Consider the following 10,963-nt stretch of genomic DNA (forward strand, 5'->3'; position numbering starts at 1 on the left):
GGTAACCCCCCCAACAGTTGCTTTGGGTGCAAGCGATGTCTCAGTGCCTGTGCCGGGCCCCAACCTCAGCGAGGAAACCCCCTACCCTAACAAGGTTAGGAGGCGATCTCCCAGTGAAGGGGGAAAGCTGCAGGGATTGTGATATCCCCGCTGAAAAAGCTAAAAGGCTGGGGGTGAACCCATGGCTCGGGGCCTGACACAGTCCGATGCCATCTGGGAGCGGTACCATTCCCCCCGACCCCCTTTAGGGCGTGGCCATCCCTCTCGGAAGGGGGGAAGGGGGGTGTTGGGACTGTAGCAACTACCTGACATTACACGCTCAGCATACAGGGAAGGTTTTTAGCCTTATTCTTCTGAAACGGATCCGCAACCCCCTACTGAGGATCAGAGACCGGAGCGTTAATTATCCCGGCAAGTCCACAATAGAGTATATAGCGCTTCGGTAAATTTTGGAACGCCGTCGGAGTTTTTGGTCGGGGTTGTCGCAGCCCATATTGACCCCAAGAAGGCTTTTTCTCGGGCCGGGAACCTATGGGAGTCCTGATGATAGGGAATTTCCCACAAAAAGTTTGGGCCCAATAGCAAGCTTTTAAAGGGGACTGAAAGTGCTGTAAAGGTGGGGGGGGTGGGGCGAAATTCTTCCCTGTTAATTAGGGGGTAGGCAAGGCTTTTTGTCCTTTTTCCAAAACTTTTTAACACTTAGGACTGGGAAAGGGCAAAGTACTAGCCAAAGTCAGTGGGAGCAACACTAGGCAATTCAAGGTCTCAACCTTGATTTGCCGACGTGTTGCCATCCTACTGAGTCCTTTTGGGGCATGGTGGCGGCCCGATGCATTTACAAGAGGCGAAGCCCAGGCCCAGAGGGCTCCTGGACCAAGACCAAGATTCAGGATTTGGGGGGTTAGGGGAACCCGTTTATCATCCATGTTGCGGTGAGGACTTTTAAGTTACAGAAAATTTTTTCAACCTTTGGGAGCGTAGCCCTATCTCTGGGTTTCAGACCAAATCAGAACGGATTGGTCTGGCAACGGGGCCATGAAAACGACAAAAGAGGGTTTGGGATGTCGGTACCATGCAGAAGGGCCCAAACTGCGTGTCTTCAAAGGGCCCTTTTATTGCCCGTTTTGCCTAGGAAGCGAAACCTGGACGCTATCCAGTGCCTTGGGGTCTCGCCTTGATACCTTTTGTAAAAAGTCCTTCGCCGGATATGGGGGACAGTTGGCAGGACCACGTGCCAACCCGCGGTTACCCTGGACTGGGTGGACCCCGTTACTTGCATAATCCGGGGTCCCAACTCAGGCTTATGGCACCTAGCTCGCTTCCCCATGGACGACCCGCCCATCAGGTTGTCTCTCGCGAGACAACCTGGGTGGGGGAGACCCGGGGCGACTAGGGGATATGGCTGGGGGAGTTCGACGAGACCTTCGCGAGGAATTGGAGTGGGCCGTTTTACCTCCCGGAGACCCCTCGAGGGCCCCGGGCTGGGAAACGAAGGGTGGATGCGGCCGCGCCTCGCGGGGTTACCCCCCTTTTTGATGTGATGTGTTTAATATAAAAAATCAATATACATACAACAACAGCAGCATACATACAAATACATAAAAAAATAATAATAATACAAAATAATACATCACCACACACACACACACACACACACCAAAAACACAAAACAAACACAACACACACAACACATCACACACCACTCACCACTCTAACACCCCAAAAACAAAACACACACACAAACACACACACACACACCCCCACCACACACACACACACACACACACACACACACACACACACACACAAATTTATAATATATATATATTTTATATTATATATATAAATATATATATATATAATATTATTATAAAATTTTATTAATATATATAAATGTCTTTGAAGGTCGGGCCCCCACTGAAATTTCTTTTCCCGCCAAAAGTAGGAAAATTTTTTTTTTTCGATTGAGTTCTATATCTTTTTTTTTTATTTTTTTTATCTTTTCATAATAAAGAAAAGCAAAGTAAAATAGATGTAGCAAAAAACTTCAGAAAATCTGGAACAGATTATGTAAAAAAATAACGGGGGAAATATAAAAAGGGGTAATAAAAAAAAAACACTTTATTAACAAAAAAAAACTAAAACAACACTCAAAAATCAAAAAACCTTCTTTTAAAAATATTTCCCCAAACCCGAAAAACTAAAAAAAATAAGGAAAAAAAATAAATACCGAAGTATCCCCCCCCTTTGATCAGCTGGAAAAGAAAACAAAAGGTTTGAAGGCTTTTTGGCTTTGGGATCCTTTTCCAAAATAATTGATTTTTGCGGCTTTATTTCTTCGATTGGGCCTTTTTCGCATGGGTTGATGAGGAGAATAAGTGAGGGGGGATTGTTTTGTTTTTTGTTTTATTAAAAAATATTTTGGGGGTGTGGTTAATTGGGTGATTTGAGAAATGTGAAAACATTGGGAAAAAAGGGATTTTTATGTTTTTATTTGTGCCATAATACGTTGTTTCGCTTAAATACAAAATAGAAAAATAAACAAAAAAAAAAAAAAAAATTATATGCGGGATGGAAAATAATTGTAAAAGTAAAAATTTCCTTAACACACCACAACGCCCTTCGAAAAAGGGAAATTTTTTCTCAAAATAATATATAATAAATATTTTTTCCCATATCCACTTAAAACTCCCCGGATCCCTGTGCCTGAGTGTGAACAATTTTAAAACCCCAACAATAGATCTGCACCCCCCACACCCCATGCTCTGGCAAAAACGAAAAAACTCCAAAGTATTCATGCAGCTAGAACTCTTTTATTTGATAATACACTTGGGGAAAGTCTAAAGGCTCTTTTTTTGCCAGGAGGGGAAGTGTGGGGGTTTTTACCCTTTGCCAAGGTCAAAGGGTGCAGAGCCCACATTTAGTGGGGCAGATGGGGGGTGGATTAGTGAAATTTCCCGAGATTCCATAGAATTTTAAAAGTCCTTCTTATTTAGAAATGGAGAGGGGGTTTTATGACTCATTTGTTGATTTCTGTTTGTAAAATATCTGTTTTTTTTTGCATCGTTTTCATATCACAGGAAAAATACATACCAGTGATGCTAAAAAGTTAAGAAATAAAAAAAACACTGAACTCTTTTTGTGAAAAGAAATGAAAAATTACCATTATAAAGAAACCCGCATTAAAACATATACACCAACCCTTTTAAATTACTACAAATTATAGTTATTTGTATAATTAAGTTTGTCATATTTTTTTCGGGAAAAAATGTCGGGCACTGCAGTGCTATATCCCCCTTAACGCCCCCTGCGAAGGACGGGGAGGAGGTTGAGGATTCCCATAGCTTGGGGTACATGGGTTCTTCATCAATGCATGGAATTGTCGCAGAAAGGAAGAAAAAAGGGATGAAAATTTGGGGTTTTTTTAAAACATTGGGCCTGAGTTTTAGTGATGATTTTTGGGCCCATGTAGCTTAATTTTTTATTGAGTTATAATCATGGGGAAGGGAATGTTTTTTCAATGTTTTTAATATTTTGAGTCTTAAAAATTGTCGGTGTGTAAATTATTTTCTCGTTTAAAATTGATATAAATTTGACTTTATTCTTTCTTTTTTTTATATTTTTTTATGACTTAAATAGGAGTTTAAGAAAGGAAATCTTTTAAATTGTTTGATTTATGAGCTGACCATAAAATAAACGACATAATTATTTCTTAGTAGGTTTTTATTCAGGGACCATTTGTTTATTTATCTTTTTAATAGATTTTTTTATCCCCTTACAGCGTTTTGGGTGTTGTATGAAGGCCCCCACTGTTTTCATGTTTAGGAGAATCCCCGGTCTGAAGCTTTGTGACACATCTTTCTTGGCCAGATGCCTTGCCAAAACCCCTTTTCGTTTAAGAAATCCTTGTTCTGTGGACTTTTTGCCCAGAGATGTATTTATCTTTTCCTTTCACAGCTGACAATTTACACACGATTACATTTTTTCCGCAACGGTAAGTAAATAATTTTAAATAAAAAAAAAATGAATAAAATAGTGTCTATTGATTTTTAAAAAATAAGTAATAGTTTTACCCCAAACATTGTTGGAGTAAAAAAACTAGTCTGTTTAAAAAAAGCAAACCCTGCAAGTTCATATCAAAATTAAAGACCTATGCATCAAGAAATGCTTCAAAAATGATCAACAAACCTATATATAATTTATTGAAAGGGCCCCTTAATTCCCAAGTGATTTATTATCATTTAAGGAACTCAAAGTATATCAATGTGTGATTTTTTTTGTAGGTTTTTAAAAAATAAAGAAAAAGTTTCTGTTGATGCTTCCAAGTCAAAAGTCAGTGTGCAAATATATCTTTTTTTAAAAAGACATAGCTTGTAAAGGGCCTAATTTTGAACAAAAACCTGAGTAAATCTATAGAAAGTTAAAAAAAATTTTTTTTTTTTTCTAAACAAATTAGTTAATGTATTAAGCTTTTAAAAATTGTTGATTTTTTTGTCACCCTGAGTGTATTTTTTTTTGTTTTTCAGAAAAGGGTGTTACGAGCTGGGGGGGTGCTCAATTAGCCTGTGGAAAGCCAAACTGTTATGAATACTACCCAAAGATCGAAAAGATTAACAAATTCTTCAAAGTTAGTGTCTTATGTGTTAGTCACGGGGGATAAACATAGAGAAACTGCTGCAATTGTGACAGGGGGTTTTGGGAAATCCCCTTTTTTTTGGGCCCTTACATAAATTGCCAGAGATGTAATTCCCCATTTTCCCCCAAAAAGGGGAAAAAAGGTGTGAATTTATTTAGGTTATAAAAAAATTATTTGTGGTTTTTAAATAGAAACGTCTATATAAGAATTGATGAAGTATAAAAGCTTTCACTGTATTAAAAATATTTCCTGTTTCTTAGGCCCCCTTGCAGCCTACACTTACTTCACCTCCATTGGAATTCGATGGTGGATGTATTCTCTGCACCTGATCGAGGCCACTTTGGGGTTTTTTCCCCGGCCGACGCACAACCCCAACACCACAGATGCTAACGTGGAGCCGTCGGACCCCAAAGGGAATGAGTTTAATTTTGGGGGATACTTTTGGCCACGATACGGGCAATGCATTGCGATGGTCTTTGGGATTTTATAAAAAATTAGTGCGTGAGGGATTAAAGGTTAGTGGACGGGAAGGGAAAATATGATGGAAATGAATACTTTTTCGAAAAAAAAAAAAAAAAAAAAAAAAAGCATACGTGATATATTTTAGGAGAAAATGATACATGTCTAAAAATTTTATTTAGTTTTAAGGAAGGAGTTTTAGATTTATAAAGATGAAAAAAAGTATGGCTTGTAACTACTGACTTTGATATGGTTTTTTTTATAAATGTTTTGGAAAGAGGGTAACCCAAAAGCCTTTGAAAACAGATATATATGCGTAAAAGAGAGAAAAACCCTTTAAAAACTATAGCGTTTTTTCCTTTTTTGCCGAAATTTGCCTTTACAAGGAAATAATATAATTGAAGAAGAAAGCAACCCTTGTAATTTTGCAAATTATAACCTAAAACATTTTTCGAAAAGTGTAGTGACGCATTGGGGGGCGGGTTTTTCATGCTCCTTTTCAGGGGAATTCGTCATGATTCTCCTTTCTCGACTATAGCATCGTTCTCTGGGAAGACAGGTGAGCAACGTTTTGTCGTGATTTTGCCTTTTATGAAAAGGGGGTTTTTCCCCAGTATTTATTTTTTATTTTATTTTTTTTTAATTTTTTAGTCTTAATATCTTTTAGAGTAATTGGAAATTTCACTCACATACTTAAAAACTGCCACAATCTGAGTAATAAATTTTCATTTCAGATTTTTTGGGAACGATAAAACAAAAAATTTTAGTCCTCCTGAAAATATACAATAAAAACTCAGTTCCCCAAAATTTCCCTGGCCCCCCCTCAAGTCCTGGAACCAACAGAAATCCTTGGGTTTGGCTTCATCCCCTCCCTTTGCCAAAAGAAGTTAAAAGCTTCCTCAATTGGTGGATTTTCCTGAATTTCCCCGGCTGAGGCTATATTGAATGGGAAAAATTAGTGAGAAGTCTGTAATTGGGAAAAGCATTTTCATGAGGGAGGGTTGTCAGAATTATTTAAGTAAGGTTTTCTTTCATTATTTTGAAGATAAAATTCAAAAAGGTTTTTTTCTTTGGGAATGGGGTTTTCCTTGATTCTTTTTTGATGTGAAGGAATTTGAAAGTAAAAATGCTGTTTTATTACACAAGATTTTGTGTGTATAATACCATGTTTGGAATAAGAAAAAGGAAAAAATAAATATAGAAAATTATTTTTGGAATTTATTGCCTTTGGTCTCAGTCTATCAATTTCCTCTTTCAGATGAAATAAGAGGAAAACTAAATGCTACGAACATTAAAAAAATTTTCCCAGGAAGGGCCCAACGCCGACTAAAATTTGAACTGCTTTCTTCACCGGTGGCCTGAGTCCGGCCCTCTGGGGAGGGGAGAGGAGTTAAAGGGGGTGCAGCCTGGGGTTTAAATTTTTCCAAAGCACCTTGATTCGTCTTTCCTTTTCCCTGGGCGGGGGCTGGTGGACACCTTTGTGAGGTGTTTTTTTTACTTCCCATGTAAAATAAATACCCTTTGTTTGGTGTCTTTTACAAGTTTGTTTTTTTCTTGAACAGTTTTTCCCATTTTAGAAGTTTTGTTCTTAGATAGATGTTTTGACATTTACTGAAAAGTAGAAAAGGTTTCGAATTGATGAAACCTTTTTCTTTCCGGGGGCTGTTCACTGCGACTCTTTTCGTCCCAGAAAAACAGCAAGTGGATGGATGAACAGACAACCATATGCCAAAACCCCACATATAGGGGAATCAAAGTCACAGGGAAAAGGTCTTTCTTCGAAATTTTTGGGGGTATAAAACCTGAGGTTATGTTCTGTTCATGAATGTTGCTGGGCTGCTTTTTATCCTAGGGCAGGGAATAATGAGGACCATTTTCAAAGTGCCCAGGATGGGACCATAAAAAAAATGTGATCACTAGAAAACTGGGAAAAGTTGTGAGAAGGACATACCTGCAATTTTTTTTTTTTGTTGCCAAGTGAATAAAAAAAAAGTTGCACAGGAATGAATGTTTTTTTTAAAATTTGGTATTCGCTTAAAAATAAACTATCTTTAGGGGGCAGAGGTGTAGAGGAAAATTCTAGAAAAAATTTAAAACCGTCATAATTGAAAAGAAAAATTGTATATAAGCAGCCTTTGCCTGTGGACAAACCTGTTTTTGATTTGGGGACATTTTGGTTAAAAAAGAATATTTTTTTGTAAATTTTTTTTTTATGCTTTTAGATTATTTCTTTGGATACCTTGGGGATTTTCCCCCCAAGTTTTTCCCTTTTTCTCATAATTCTGTTTCATGCAGTGGTAAAACCCGCACCCCGAATGGGGACAAATGAAGGAAGAATTATTCAAAATTTCATGGGGGCAAGATTCAAGCTCTTCCCCCTTGGGCTCCACAAAAATCTACGTCTTTTTTCGCCCTGGGGAAAACCAAAGGGTATTGTTTATGTGGGAGGGAGAAATGGATAGTTATATTTTAAATTTTTTAAATACATGATGCACAAAAGAAAAAAAAAGAAAAAAAATTAAACCCAAAATTTTTTTTAGGGGATAAAAATGACAAGTGAATTGTAGCTTAATTTGAAAAAAAATTTTCCCCCATGTAAAAAACAGGTTTTTTTTACTGATTGAATCAATGAATTTTTGCCATTCAAGTGAGATATCTAGTAATATAAAAATTGCAATGTTTTTTTTTTACATCAGGATGAATTATGTTATTTTGACGTCTATTTCTTTAAGGGATTTTTTCTCATCGCCTTTTGTGAAATGTGCCCCGGTGAGAACGTAAAGATACGAGAGTCTGTATTTTTTATTTTATAAAAATTTTCCCGGGACCCTAAAAAATTTATTTCCCTTTTTTAAGTAACAAGCTAAGCGAACTTTGTCGATGGCCCCCAGCATCAAGTTTTGGGAAATTTGAAAATTGTTTGGCGTGGATTTCTGGCTTCCATCTTACTGCTATTTGGGTGCGGTGGATATTCACCATTAAAGGGAAAGCAAAAGCCAATATTGCAAATTGGGGTTTCAGAACTTGGGCCCATAGGGGTGCAAGGAAAGAAGGTTTTGAATTTTATGATTTGGTCCTGATGTGCACTAGAAGGGAGGGGGAATTCTTTAATGATGTCATATCTTTGATCTATATTTTGTTTTGTTTTAGATTTAAGGGAAGGAAAATAAGCTAACAGTTTAAATTTTATTTAGGGATTGGCCAGCTGGTTACATATTGCAGATGGTCTCCAAGAAATTTTTTAGCAGAGTTGATCTAAATCTGGCCCAAAATTTTTCATTAGTAAGTTCACCTTTAGATTTGATGAGTTGATTATACGAACTAATTGAAAGAAAATCACATCTGAACAAAATAAATTGAAGGTGATAGATTTTTTTATTTCAGTTTTTGTTTTTTCAGGTGTGGGCCTAGGTTTAATCCTTTACACTGTGGGCTGTGGAGATGAAAATATTCTAAAGCTTTGGGTGCAGTTCACTAAGTTCTGGGAGTGTTTTCAAAAACCTCAGTATTTTGGGTGGGAATTAGGGTTTTCAGTTTGTCCAAAATTTGCCCTCCTTCAGAGATTACATTTGGAGGATGGGGTCCCCGCATACTTTTCTGGATTTAAAATTAACCAGGCCAAATGGGTGATAACTGCCCTGTTCTGTATTTTTTTCTTAATTTTTTCACAAATGCCTAGACCAGGATCAGTTACTTTCCTGCTGTTCACCCGCTACCATTTTTCCTTTAGTTTTAGATATTTTTTTTTTGTCATTAGTATTTTTTATAACCCTTTAAAAAAAATAGGTCAATAAAATAACAAAAGTATCAACTTTATAACTTAGAAAAAAAAAACAGGGACTAGAGAAAACAGGCATGTGGTCATGTAGGGCCTCCAGATGGACCCTGGTGGCTGACATTTTTGGAGGTCTGCTACAAGAAAATATAGTGGACAGTACATAAGCCTATGATGGAGGGTTAAAATAATTTTAGTCAAATGATAAATGAAAATGTTTCTTAAAAAACCTCTTGCTTTGTAATGCCAAGTAATAAGCCCTTTCCAGTTGTTTTATTTTTAAAAGAAATTTCACCGTTAATGAAAGGTTTTTTTTCAGGGGGACTAGGGACTGATATTGGAAGTTGTCGGAAGGAATTTGGGGTTTTCCTTAGAAATCATGCTACCACACTCATCCACCGTGTTTGGGCTCAGTGGCAGCCAAAAATGACATGTGTATGTCATATGAATTCTCGCAACTTCAGGCTAAAAAGGCTGCCTGGACTTTTTCATATTTTGTCACAAATAAAAGCTGAAACACTACTAAGTATAAAACCAATTTGTAGTGCTTTCATGAAAGCTGTCTTGGGAATTTTTGTATCCATTTTTTTAAAATTTTAGATGTTTTTTCCCCAATTTTAATTTTTTAGATTTCTGTCTCAAAAAATTTAGTAAATTGTTTTTAAATTTTGGCCTTGCATCTTTGTTCAAAAGAAAAAATTTTAATTTTTTTGGGTTTTTCCCCAAAGTTGTCTGCGTACATACAAGTTCCTCGCAACCCGGCAGCCCCAAGAAAACGGTTTAACGCAGGCTATGAAGGGCCTTCAGTATCAGGAGTTAGCAACCCTAGGGATGGGGGCGACGTGATGAATCATATACCCCTCCATCATCAGACTTTGCCAGTTGGCATCTGTACGTTTTCCCCTCCGTTTGTCCTTTTGCTGTCCCAAAGTTTTCGGGGAAAAGGGGATCAGCAAGAAGTTCAGGAATAAAGGAAAAATTGGGCTATGAATCATTTTTTTTTTAGACACTTACCTTTAAGGATATTCTGAAGTGTAAAATTTTATCACGTAAATTTATTCCTTTTGGTAATGTTGTAAAAATGGAATGTTTTGTTAATTTAGGGAACAACTTTTAGTTTTTCTGTTCAGTGACGAAAAGAGTAAGGGGACTTGAAAGTTATGTAGTAGATCTAAAAGTTAAAATTTTAACGTTTTTAAAAAAAGAAAAAACAAAAAATGTAAGAAATGAACTCAGATAAAAAAAGGAATCAATAAAAACTTTATATTAGTTATACTTTTTTAAAGCTTATAATTAAATGGGATCAAAAATTTTTAGCACAAAAATTCCTTATCTTTTTTACCAAAAATTTATGGATCGGATGGCCCTCAGAAAAGAGCCTTCAGTATTTTTTAGGTCTAAAAAACCTATTAGCCTTTGCTCAAGAAAACCCACTGCCAAATCATGCGAGATGTGCTGGAATTACTTGCAGATCTGTTTTTTTTTGGGGCATTTTTATTTATATTTGGTTGGACCGAATATGGGAATTTTGTGTGAAATATTAAAAGATTGTTTCAATGTGTAAAAAATTTAGTTTTTGGGGTAAAAAAAATGTTCAAGCTATCTGAAATTTTTTATCATGTTTATGTTTTTTAACTTTAAGCTTTAGGGATTAAGACAGGCTTTTTAAATTTTTTAGAAAATTCCCACAAATATTTTTTCCCTAATCTTAAATTTTTGGGGGAAGTTTTGATACATTTCAACTTGATTATATAAGTTTTCTAATTTTGGATTTATTACTTGTCATTGTGAAGAATTTTTATGTAATTTTTTCCCCAAAATTTTTATTAAAAATATTTAATAAGGGATTGTTTTTTTACTTTAGTTTTTAGATTATACAGAAGTTAATGATTATTTTTTTCTCTTTCCCGTCGAGACCTCGTGTCCATTTCCTGTTCTTGTTAGTTTGGTTATTGCCCAATACAAACTACGTTTGAGAAACCCCTGATGCATCATTGTCTACAGCACGGTACACATACCCCGTAAGATTTTTTCCTCAGTTTTGGGGTGAAGCATTTAAAGTGGGGTTTAAGTCATTAAGAGGTTGTGTTATT

This window comes from Penaeus monodon, unplaced genomic scaffold, assembly GCF_015228065.2.
Source record: "Penaeus monodon isolate SGIC_2016 unplaced genomic scaffold, NSTDA_Pmon_1 PmonScaffold_4756, whole genome shotgun sequence".
Classification (NCBI taxonomy): Eukaryota; Metazoa; Arthropoda; class Malacostraca; order Decapoda; family Penaeidae; genus Penaeus; species Penaeus monodon.